Source organism: Chamaea fasciata, unplaced genomic scaffold (genome assembly GCF_029207755.1).
Source record: "Chamaea fasciata isolate MVZ Bird 193981 ecotype frontalis unplaced genomic scaffold, bChaFas1.0.hap1 SCAF_4, whole genome shotgun sequence".
NCBI classification, from domain to species: domain Eukaryota; kingdom Metazoa; phylum Chordata; class Aves; order Passeriformes; family Sylviidae; genus Chamaea; species Chamaea fasciata.
The window spans coordinates 70857165-70869395 of NW_027094089.1; the positions used below are offsets into that span (position 1 = coordinate 70857165).

General features: G+C 39.5%; 1 long non-coding RNA gene across 1 annotated transcript; it reads left to right on the plus strand.

Moving 5' to 3' along the window:
* The first annotated feature begins 1867 nt into the window (after positions 1-1867).
* Positions 1868-5645, plus strand: LOC136288962 (uncharacterized). The gene is made up of 3 exons (XR_010720677.1): positions 1868-1998; positions 2899-2949; positions 4221-5645. It is a non-coding gene; the product is annotated as an uncharacterized lncRNA (long non-coding RNA).
* The last annotated feature ends 6586 nt before the right edge of the window (positions 5646-12231 follow it).

A 12231-nucleotide genomic window follows, 5' to 3' on the forward strand; every position in this document is an offset into this window, starting at 1 on the left:
ATGAGAATTTTGTGTGGTGATAACAGTGGAAAGGAAGAGTTATTCGGAGCTTGTCTGGCTCTGCCTCTGCGTTTTACTCCCTTCTGTCGTTCTGTTCATGCTGAATTTCACTCCTCATTTTAATCATCTCACTGTTTGCAGTGAAGCAGCCATACTACATCCCATAATTCCTCAAGTGGAGTCATCGGGATGTGAAACCATTTCTCAGCTCTCACAAGGTATCACTGCAACGTTTCCTATTGTCCCAAATTCACTGGGCAAGTAAAATGCAGGAAATGTTCGTTATTTGGCAGAATAGCGGCACCCTGTGGCTCGTGCTTGACTTTGATTTGAAATACTTAAAATCTCTCAGACCTCTTCTGGTGCATGCTGGTTTGTTATTATAACACAAGTCAGAAGTTATTTTAGTCCATGAAAGGTAGCAGATTTCTTTTTAGAGACCTTTATGGTCTGTATATGAGACAAGAGCACAAGACTGGGGGCAAGATTATGACTTCATCTTCAAAATGCTATTAAAACAAAATTTTGTGTATACTTACTTTCATTATTCCCAGGACACCATAAAGCCATTCCTAAGGTATTTACAGGCAATTATATATTCAACAGTATGGAATAAAATTAGTCAAACTGACCTGAACCTCAATTAGTGCTATGGGTAGGGCTTGGTGAACCTGATCCCCTGATGTTTAGAAACCTAACACGTATTATTTCAATTCATTTCTCAAATAAGAAGCCTGCTGCTAATTTCTGCTGGCCCTGTGTTCTCCTGGTGCAGAGGACTCTCAACAATGAGGCAGTGTTCTGACCACCTTCCCATATCATGCCTCCTGTCCGCTCCTGTGACACTACTGTCACTGTCACTCACAGCATCTTCAAAAAAAACCTGCCACGCCTGTCAAAAAAAGTGAGGCAGTGACACAAAATAAGCCACTGTTTGCACTCTTATTCCTCTATTGTTTAATTTATTCTTTGTTAATCAACCCTAGTATCACTACCATTTGTTCCACAGCCTATGTGATGAAATTTCTTTATTAATAAATCCCTGCAGAGGCTAGAGGCTCTACTTAGAACAAAGTGAAAATGTTGATGTGTTTATGTTTTTTGCTGGCCACCAAATTTTCAGCTGAGCAGGGCTCAGCCTAAGTCCCAGGTGATGCGTTTTGTATCAGCAGTACAGACATGTGCCTTGGTCATGCAATAAAAGCAATTAGCATTTCTAGAAGACTAAATTATAACTAAAACACACAGAGAAGTACAAAGGATTTCTGCATTTTGGGTGGAATTTTGGTTAGGTAGGTCAAAAGCAGGGCTCAACTAAAGTTGAGCTGCCCAGTACCAGACCAACCTGTGAATCTCTTCTATCTGCAGGTCGTTAAGTTTATGTAGGATATGCTTATTTCATATGCCCCATCCTGATTTTGCAGCAATTGACCCTCCAGTTGGGGTTGGGCTGGAGGCAACACTACTAAGGTAAGAAATCCCAGAGCAACCTGACAACAAATCTAAGAAAAAAATGAGGAAGAGAGCAGAGAAGAGTGTTTGGTAGTTGTACAATTGTGTGAGAATAAAGTAGATCCTTTTATTTTTTCTTTTTTTTGACAGGTTTCTATCAGATTATCCCCTCTATGCAGAAAAATTACAGCAAAACAGTGGAGATACCTGACTTGCTTTAAAATGACTGCACTCGATCTGTAGCAGGCAAGATACAACACTGCAGAACTCAGTAATTTTCCCTAATGACAAGTTAATTGGCATCTTTAAATACTAACAGCTGCTAAATTGTTACCAGTGTTTACTCATGGGTTTATATTTTCAATAATCAATGATGCCAATAACACCTTTCAGCTTTGAGCTGTTGGGTATTTAATCAGAGACTTAGGAAACAATTCCTTGGCAGGAAATTCACTGAAGAGATCCTGAAAAACAAATTTCATTCTCCTGAATTTTCAAGTGGGGTTGTGAAAGAAAGGCATTATTTTAAAATAAACATCAAGTTCCGTAAGTACATTTGCAACTGTCTATCCACTTAGGTTCTAATGCAGAACAGAAATAATTACTCTGACACATTAAAAAAAAGCACAATTGGAACCTGTCAGTATGACAGTTCAGTAACTGTGCTCCATCCTGTCTGCAGACAGTGTTGCATGGATTGTTGGCAGTTCAAAACTCTCTATATTTAGGTCCTCTGAACGTATACCAAAAGTCTTAAAAGGGTGTAGAAGAAGATTTTTTAAATCAAATCTGCTTGCATTTAATGTAAAAATATACAAAGGTGATAATGAAATATCAACTAAAAAATCCAAATATTTAAAATGCAATATGTATATATGTTTCTGGTATTTTACGGTTTTGGTATTTTTTCAATATCAAAAGGTATATTTTACCATTAGCAAGCAAGTAGCGTTTCTTGGATTGTCCAATAATTAGGGGGAACTGCAGACAGGCTGGCTAGGTTATGCAAAAACATCTGGAAGCCTAAATGAAGATTCTTACACTAATATATAATGCTTCTTTCTGGGGAGGAAAAAAAAAAAAGAAGAAACTGATTTATATATGTATAGATATTTACATTAATCTCATAGACCTAGTAGCTGCTTTGGAACCATCAATTATTTAATAACATAACAAACTAGTTTTAAATTTACTGATTTATATGTTCTCTCTGAAAATTTCCTGATCAATAAGACTGAAGAAGTGTTGCTTTTTTTCCTTCATAATCTATTTTTTAACCTGTTATTCCATGGAAAAAATGTTTAGGTATGTAAAGTGCCACAACTTCACCAGTTTGGTTGTAAAAATAAATACTGCTGCTAGGGGTTATATGCATTGTAATTGGAAGAAGCCTAATTATAATCTGTGGAGAGTAGCTCACATTCAAGCCTGGACTTTCCATTCCAGGAAAGCTAATAATGAACGGAGTAACAGATGGATCTTTCATCAGAAACTCAGGTCAAGTATAGCACAGAAACATTTTAGGCAAAAGCACTTTTTATTTTCAGACACTAAAATACCTCTTTCCTCCCCACCCACCCTACCTCCCCCATTTCTGAAAGGGGATAATAAAACTCCTTAAACTCTGGTAGCTTGGAAAATTCTTGTCCTAATTTGAAAAATGGCTCCTCAAGAATTGTACTCAGTAGAAGACTACACCTCATAAATAAATAAATGTAAATAGCTGTTTAACATAATTTTATCTACCAATATCTCTGATTCCCTGTAACAGTGACTATTATATTTATATAATAAAAATTATATATTAATATCTAATAATAACTTATTAATAATGCATTTAACAGTAGTAGTACTCTGTTCATAGACTTTTGCAGAGAACAAGACTAAAGTTTTAAAAGAATCCTTTTTGCTGTAGGTGTAAAAACACTAAGAAATGTTTTTCAAAATAAGAACTCTTCTCTTAAATACCTTTTTTTTTTTCACCTATACTTCTCCATGAGACAGGAATGTCTGCTTTAGAGTGTATTTTGGAATCCATACTCCTGCATTCATCCAGAGGCCTCTAAAATGTGCATTGCAAACACAGAGGAGAGCAATTTCAGCCTAAAATCTGGATGCCAGTGCAGCACCTGGAGCTAAAAATCAATACAGAGGTGTTCACGCTGATGTTATTTCCTCTGTTAGATTTGTTTATTGCAGCATTGGGGATGAACTGGTATTTTCTGCGTAACAGCCTTGACTCCTTTCACGTGGAGAAACTACCCAAAAGGCTGCCCTTACCTCTAAATTGTTTTTATGAAGTTTGGTATTTGTGTGTACTTTACTGCATTATAGCACTGGAGTGGCTGTAGTTCCCAAGACACCATGGTGAATACCCAAGAAAGTACTGTGCAAGTTCTCCCATTGTATTTTATTTTTCTGGTTGCAGATCTATAAGGCACCACATCAGCTTCTGCATCTTTCTGATGCTGAAGTGAAAAATAAATTAGTCATTTCTGCTTTTTATGTGGAAGAAAGCAAAGGTGATAGCCTAGTTTCCAGAGTGATGTGGGCATAGTACATAATTTTAAAAAATACAGGGTAAAATAAACAAAATGAACAAAACAACCCCTACGAGTAATAAAGTTATAAATGAATATTGACCTGTTGAGTCCAGACACACACTGAAGCCTCTGTACCTGATCTCTTGCCCCTTAGAGCACAGTGATTTTGTTATCAAGAACGCCTAGTTGTAAATATAATTGCTTTATCGATTTCTCTCCCCTTAGGTACCAATATGAACAGCAGCAGAGAAATGTGCCAAGCACAGGCACATCTGGAAATGCCTCAGAGTTCCAGGCATCATCTCCACATTTTCTTTGCAATCCTATTTCCATGAGCTTTGAAGATGCTCTGAGATAAAGCAAAACAATAATAGCAAATAACCAGTGGCACCTAGTTGAACTTCAGGCTACTGAATTACATTGGAAGGAATGTGGCAGTAATTCCTACTTTTGCTTTTCTAGCCTGGCAGGCATTTCTAGTCTTTCAGACTTCAGCTCTGCCAGAAAGTGTAGCTGCTAATACATACCAGCTGTGTTAAATTGGAAGAATATCCACTTATGTGTTTAAGTTGAATTTGAAATGCAAAAGAAGTAATCCCAAAACACACCTTTTGAAAAACTTAGTAAGAAAACACTAAATCCTTGAGGAGTGTTGAATAAATCCTCCACCCATTTAAAGGCTAAGGATGTTACATTTAAATGTAACATACTACATTTAAATGTTACATGTGAGCTAAACACATGAGGGATCTCTGGTGATTCCCAATGCAGCTGGCAAGGCAGCATTCGGTGCCAGGTAGTCATGGTGCTCCAGTGTCTGTGACCCAGTCAAGTGATGCTCTTCTTCTGCTTGCTCCACACAAGAGGTGTGTGATGGATTTACACTGCATTTAGTTTTATGAGGCTCTCAGTATGTTCATTTTTCTACTCTGAGGATGAAGTTACCTAAGAGGGTAAAATTAATTGCTTTTAGTTTTCTGTAAAATAGACTAGATTTTTTTAAAAAAACCCTTAAACTGAAGAAATTCTTAACTGCCAATTTACACATTATTTTGCCTCATTTTTCTCTTGTCTAAGTTCTTTTTAATGTTAAATTACTCAACACACCAACCTTGAGGGGGTTTGTAGCAGAGCTATACCTCAGAAATTTTACATGAATGCCTCTGCCACCAAATCTGTTTCCTTTGCTTCCGTATGAAAATGTAATCACAATCAAGAGGTCACAATGAACTGTTAAATTTAACTTTATATTCTCGTAAGATACTAAAACCTGCAAGAGAAGCCCTGCATCTTCTTGTTAATCTAAGAAAACCCTTTGTTTTGGACACATTGCACCGTGTCTAAATGTTATTTGGACAAATTTTCAAATAAGGCTCTTCATTTATGTGAATGGGGTTTTTTACTTGTGGGATCTAAATACAATTTTGGGAACACTAACTTAATTGTCTTATTGAAAACTTTATTAGATTAGGGAATTTTTTGAAAGTTATGGAGGTTATTTCTGTCGTCTCAAACAAATACACTAATATATACCATTCACACACATAGGGTCTGATATTTGAACAGGAGAAATTACAGTTTTACACTGGACATCGAATAAATAAATTTGTATGCCATGACTATAAGCACTTCTCCAGAGTATGTGAGCAAGTACTCACGGGGTGCTTCTGCAGTGTAGAGGTTATCACATCTGCCTCTCACGCAAACATTATGTAGTTGGTAATGGGGCAGAAAAAACCTCTATTTCCAAATTTATCAAGTTGGACTCAATGATTTTAAGGGTCTTTTCCAACTTAAATGATTCTAGGTAAAGAAAGCTGAGGTTTGTCCAGTGTCATCATGCAAGTGAAAATTACTCTGTTCAATCTGAGTTGTGTTTTGTTATGGTTGACACTTATATATGTTCTTTCTCCTTTTTGTGTAATGCATCAGCCCGAAAACCCACAATTATTGCTACAGAAGAGCAAACATTTTCCCAGAAATAAAATTTTATTAGCAAGCTTCAAGAACTTGAAATGGCAGGTTGTCACAGCCTAGTGCAATCAGGTATTTTTTGGGCTATGTTTTCCAAAGCACCAGAAGTTCATTCATAATGGGATGAAAAATTATTTTGAGAGGTGAAACTGCAAAACAGTGGAAAAAAAGAAAAGGTCTTCTTATTCTCTGCAACGGTGGTAATCTATTTCTACACCAGTCTGTCAATTTACATTATGTTGTCTTAAAAAAAAAAAAAAAGTATTTTAATTAAGAAGTACCCTTAAAGTGATACTTTAAACTGAGACATTCAAAAAAGGAGATCATAAAAAAAAAATTTAAATATTGTGTTTGTGTCAGTTTTTTTTCCCTGCATGTTTGAGTAGCTACTTCATTGAAAGTGCTACTGGTTTGTTTTCCTTATCTACAACAGGAATCAGAATTCAAAAACATATATGAAACCCATGGGTGCTGCACTGATGAGGAGGCAAACTCTTTGCCGCAACACTGTCCATGCAGTATTATATAATGCAATAAATAATGTTTATATATAATTATCTATAATTCAATCATATTTATATTTACAGCCATATATATTTTTATATTTTATATAAACTCTAGGGTTACTGTGACTTAAAACCAATAAAAGTTTGGACCTTATAGGCAGTGGTTCCTGTTACTGCAAGCCTAATACCAGCTATTAAATAAAGACCATATGATAGCTTGATTTTCAACAGTACAACCAAACATGTGGTTGAAGCACATCTGATTGATTATGTCAGTGATTGTGTGCTATTTATGGCCCTATGGCTCCAAGGGACACAACTGGTTATGTAAGTTAGAAATTGTTTATACCCTGCCTGGGAATTAGGATTACTGCACACTGGAATGTCACAGACAAAACCTGGTTTGGGAGAAGAAAATGCACTGTCATCGGGGTGCTGTAGTGGTTTTTCCAACAAAGTGTAGGTCTGCTGGTAAGACTGAAGATGCTGAATGTTACGTAGTTATCCCAAGACCCCAGCAAGTATTTTTTCCCACCTGATAGCTCCTAAATGCAACTGTAAAGTGAAGAAAGATTGTCAGCAGAAAACTTACTAATTCCAATACTGAATGTCCTTTTTTACCTATGTTTTCAAATAATAAATAATTCCATTTTATAACTAAAGCTTTCATTATAGTTTTACTTATATATTTAAAAGCCTGTTTTGTACCCCAAGTCACATTAAAAAAACCAAAACAAAACAGTAAGCACTTTCCAAATTATCCTGTTTCTCTCTCATGTAACATATAGTTATTACATATCATACCAAGATTGCTACCAGGGATCATGCCTAGAATTAGGCCCACTGTGCTTTTGCTGTAAAATACTAAGAAATTGTTAAAAAATATTGTCTGCCTTGAAATGCAGCATGGATGTGTTTGAAAAACTTCACTAATCAAATGCTATTTTTGCATCATCTCTTTCATACGATTTTACTTAATCCTTTCCCGTTCCTCATTTGGTTGATTTTGCTTTTGCTCCTTATATTTGCCTTTATTTGCCACCTTGCTTCCTTTCCCTTTTTTGCACTTTTTTTTTTCTGCAGTCTGCTGTCTGTAATCCCTAGAACCTTTACCCTTGAAGCCAAGGGCCAGGCTGTGATCACCCCTTCAATTTCAACTGGGTCTTCTAAAGATCATTCTGGTTCCAGTGATCCCCTCTTTTCCTCTTCTCTGCAACTGCATTTTGAAAGCAAACAGCAATCCACTCATCACTGAAAAGCTCTGTAAGCCTGAGGCTCTCAGGAAATGCAGCACCAATCCCTTCAACCAAGGTTGAAGAACAATGAAACCACTTGTAGCTCATAGTCATATCACTTCTCTCCTTCACCTCTGAGAAAAATATTGTAGAGGCAGGTAGGATGAAACAGAGCTACAGGCCGTGGGATATGCCTGCAGAACGCCATGACAGCACAGAGAAGCATGTCTCCACCTGACCTTGGGGGGAAGAAATGCAATGCGACAGATACACTATGGGGAGAAGCTTGCCAGACAAGTGACCAGCACTTGATTACACTCATAAGGACATTAAAGTATGTTGCTAACATGGCAAAGTGTGTTAGTTCACTTAGTGAGAAAATGCTATATAAGGAGAGAAACACTGTGTAAAAACAGTTTGCTTTTAGCAATAAACCCCTCAGTATCTTCACTGACCTGAGTCTGTGCAATCAGTTGTCACAAATGGCACCTGAACAGGGACTTAAATAGGCAGTTACAGTGGTGGCACTGGTGGCGATGCTCAGCTGAACTTTACAGGGGCTGAAATGAAGCCCCTGGTGCGCCAATTCGACATTTCCACAGGATGGAATGTAAGCAGCCGAGAACGACAGGGAGTAATATATCCCAGGAACAAAAGGACATCACAAAAGGATGTCACAAAGCCATTGAAATTGATTTTTAAAAAATGCAACAGGAAAATTGAACCTACAGTTTGAAAAGACTTGTTATAGGCTAAAAACTGTGATTCAATTTTGACTAATACCAATGTTTTTGACCCACAGACATGGGAGGCTTTAGGGGTTGCTTTGTGGGACCAAGCTATGAAGGGCAACAGCACTGGCAGAGCTTTTGTGTCCATGGAAAACGGTATTTGAGGCACTCAAGGCACATGCAGAAGTCAGAGATCTGAGAAAGAACTCTCGTGCTACCTCCTGTAGCTACCCTTCTGCACCCCCACTGAGCAAAACATAAGGCTCTAATTGTAAGCTTGGCAGGGCTGTGGGAAGAGAATCAGTGGATGACCCCTGGTCCCCTGATCCATTTGATCCTGAGGGGGAGCCTGATCTTCCTTCCTTCCTCCCGCCCGCCCCCCCCCCCCCCCCCCTAATCTGCATGATGAATGGGCAGCAGAGAGAAAACAAACTGCCACAGAGGGGGATGTCGGTTTATGGCATACTTTTCTGGTCACTTACCAGCCCAATCGGCTACCTAGATGGGAAAGCTTGCCTTACAGTGTCATAAAAAATCTGGGTCACTCTGCCTTAGACAATGGCATTAGTGCCCCTTTTAATGCTGCTTTTGGAAACTGTGGCGAACTCATGATCTGGCACCTCCAGACCTTAAACAAACAGCGGGACTTGTGCTGACTGGTATACAGTTCACTGTCTGGATGACAGAATGAAGCGAGCATTGCATTATTCAAGCTATGGACAATTTAGAGCATCTCCACGGGCACATCTTGCAACCTATAGGTGTTGAAGCCCTTGTGGAGAGGGCAAATACGCGCCTACTGCCAAACAGGCTTGGCAGCCTGCAGAAGCCCTTTGGCAGTCAAAGGAGCTCACTTCGTGGGCTTTTTGTCAAGTGACAGATATTGGTCTCACTACGATGTCATTTGTTAATGTCAAGCAAAGAGCTGATGAACTTTTTATCAAGTTTCTAGATAAACTAAAAGCTGCCCTACATAAGCAGAAAGACAAAGTCATTGCACAAGAAATATTACTGAAGCAATGCCACTGTGAAACCTTACATACTCTCACTCCCTGTTACTTTGCGGGGACTAGACTGCCTTTGCCAACAGGGTCTTGTGTTTGGAATAAGTTTATCACAGAAGCCACTGCCGAGCAGCATGTCCCAGCCCTTATCTGGATGACATATTGTCCTGTGTGGGTGGATCAGTGACCCCTTCCTCAGAAGCAGCTGCAACACTTGCACCAGCTTGTGCAAGAGCCATTTCAAGCTGGACATATCATTCCTACAACTAGGAATAACTCATTTTTGTTATCCAGAAAATGAGTGGAAAATGGCAATTCCTGCACGATCTTAGGAAAATCACTTCTCTCATTCATCGTCTGAGAAGGAATATCTCATCCTCTAACCATGACAGTATGATGCTATGGACATGATCTGGACTGTGAGTACAAATTTTGCATTAACTGCAGACAAACTGCATTAGGAAAAAACTTCCATGCAACAGCTGTGTCAGTTGTGTGACATATTTTCAAATCTAACCATTTTTAGATCAAAAATTTTGGCACTACTGGAAATATGAAAGTGAAAAATATTGAAAAGCTAGATAAGTAGATGGTACTCTGAACTGTTTACATACATGTATATTTTGTGCTTAAATAACTCTTTTTCTCAATAGACACTATGTTCAATACTTCTTTTCAGGACTTGTGCTCTTCCTTATGAAGCTTTACTACTATCCAGTGTCACTTATGTATGTTCAGAATCTCTTGTGGATATACATAAATGCCTTGAGCTGCTGATATGGGCCAACAAAGTCCCCTTTTGATTTCTGCTCAGGGTGTAGAATTCAGACATTTCATGCAATAATTTAAAAGTTTTTCTTATACAAAGATGAACCAGATCAAAGACATCTTTTAAGAATCATTCCAGTTCAGTTTCTGAGGGCTTTTTTAATCCATTAAGCTTCAGATCAAAACAAAGCTGACATTATTTGATTATGGTGAGATAATAGAAATATCTATTATTTCTTTAGACTCATCTTCAAGTATTAGCTATTGACACTAAAAGTGATATCAGTTGCTATGCACATGCATAAGAGGTCTGCTGCTTCTTGGCTATTTTCCAACTAGTGACTGATTCTGAGTCACCTGATGAGAGGATTATATGAAGGAAACAGACTGCATTTAAGGAGACAAATCACATTTATTCTAAGGGTAAAATGAAGCAAACAAACACAAAAAGCCCTTACATCTTGATTGCACTGAGTGCTTAATTCCAACTTTTTTTTTTCCTCAAGCTGATGGAGTTTCTCAAATGCTCAACAGTGCCCATTTCTGATGGATTTGTACCCTGAGGTACGAACAGTAATGACATACTCTTGTATGTCATTACTGTTATAAATTACCCAGATCCCAAGCAAGAAGGAGTTACAAAAGTTTTATTGAAAACTAAGAAAAAATCCGTGAAGCAAAAGGGACAGTGCTAGGAGAGTGGCTAACAGCCAGAGGCTTATCCACAAAATGGCTACTCCACCTTTTAATTAAACTACATTGGTTTGTACGGCAGTCAGAGGTGTTGGTTTGCACCCCTCCCCTCCCTTCCCCCCCCCCCCCCCCATTTTAGGGATCCTCCCTCTGCTTTGAGGTCCTCCACCTCCATTTGCAGTGTCCACGGCTAGATTGTAACTGGCAGCTCCTCCATATTTGGGTGCTCCTGTCCCTTTGTGCTCCCCAGGCTCGTTTTGGGTTCAGCATCAGAGCAATGTGTGAGACCAGCCTTGGGTTGGGGAGCTTTTCTCAGGCCCGGTGTCACTGGGGTCCCTGAGTGCCAGTGCAGCCTGGTGAGCCCAATGGTCTTGAGATGGAGAACTGGCACCACCTGGTGCCAGAGCTTGTCTGTCACCTGCAGGTGGAAGGGGATGTGTCCTTGCAGAGGCCCTGGATAGGCAGAGTTGCAGTTGAGATGCAGACGTAGCAGAAACAGAGATGCGCCTGGAGATACAGACTGGATGTACATAACAGGGACTCAAGGGAGCCAAAGATTTGGTGTAATCATATTGAGGACTGTTCCTTTCCCCCAGTGCTGTTGGTTTTGCCCTGGTTGTCCATCTCCCCTAGACCTGCCTTTCCCTCCTCCCACCGGCTTGTCAATACTCCCCAGTCCCTGGCCACAGTTCTGGAAACTTCTGTATTCCTTGACACCCTGTTGGTCCCCTTAAGTTGTATCCTCCCCCTGTGCTCCCCCATTGGCTGAGGTTTTGTAAGTCCCTCCATTGGTCGAAGTTTTGTAAGTCCCTCCTTGTGCTTCTCCCTGATAAAGTCCAGATTGGTTACAATTATGTATCTACTCCTTTTTCCACCCCCATTTAAAAAGCAGCATTCTTCCCCTGTTCAGGGCTCTCTCCACTGAACCCGTCAGCAATAAACCTGTCCTGCTGGAACCTCAGCAGGAGAGTCTCTTCCTCCTGCTTTACCCAATCCCTGATGTTGCCGAACCCTGAGTTTTAGAGCAAGTGGCTCTAAAGTTTCTGCCTAAGGCAAGTATCCCCACTGAGGCAGCTCCCCACACCTGGTGCAGTAATGGTGTGCGTTGCCTGGAGCTAGCCGGGACACTGGTGGATTTGGGAACTGCATCAGATGGTCTTGTTTCCAGGTGAGTTGAAGGATGGTAGGTGGTACACACTCTTCAGTGGCCCCAACTAAAATCCCCTACAACTGATTTGGAGAGAAGTCCTCCATTGAGACATCACGTCCCTCCCCCAGAGGGTGATGGGTGCCCTCACCACGAACAGCCTGACGGTCGACATTTT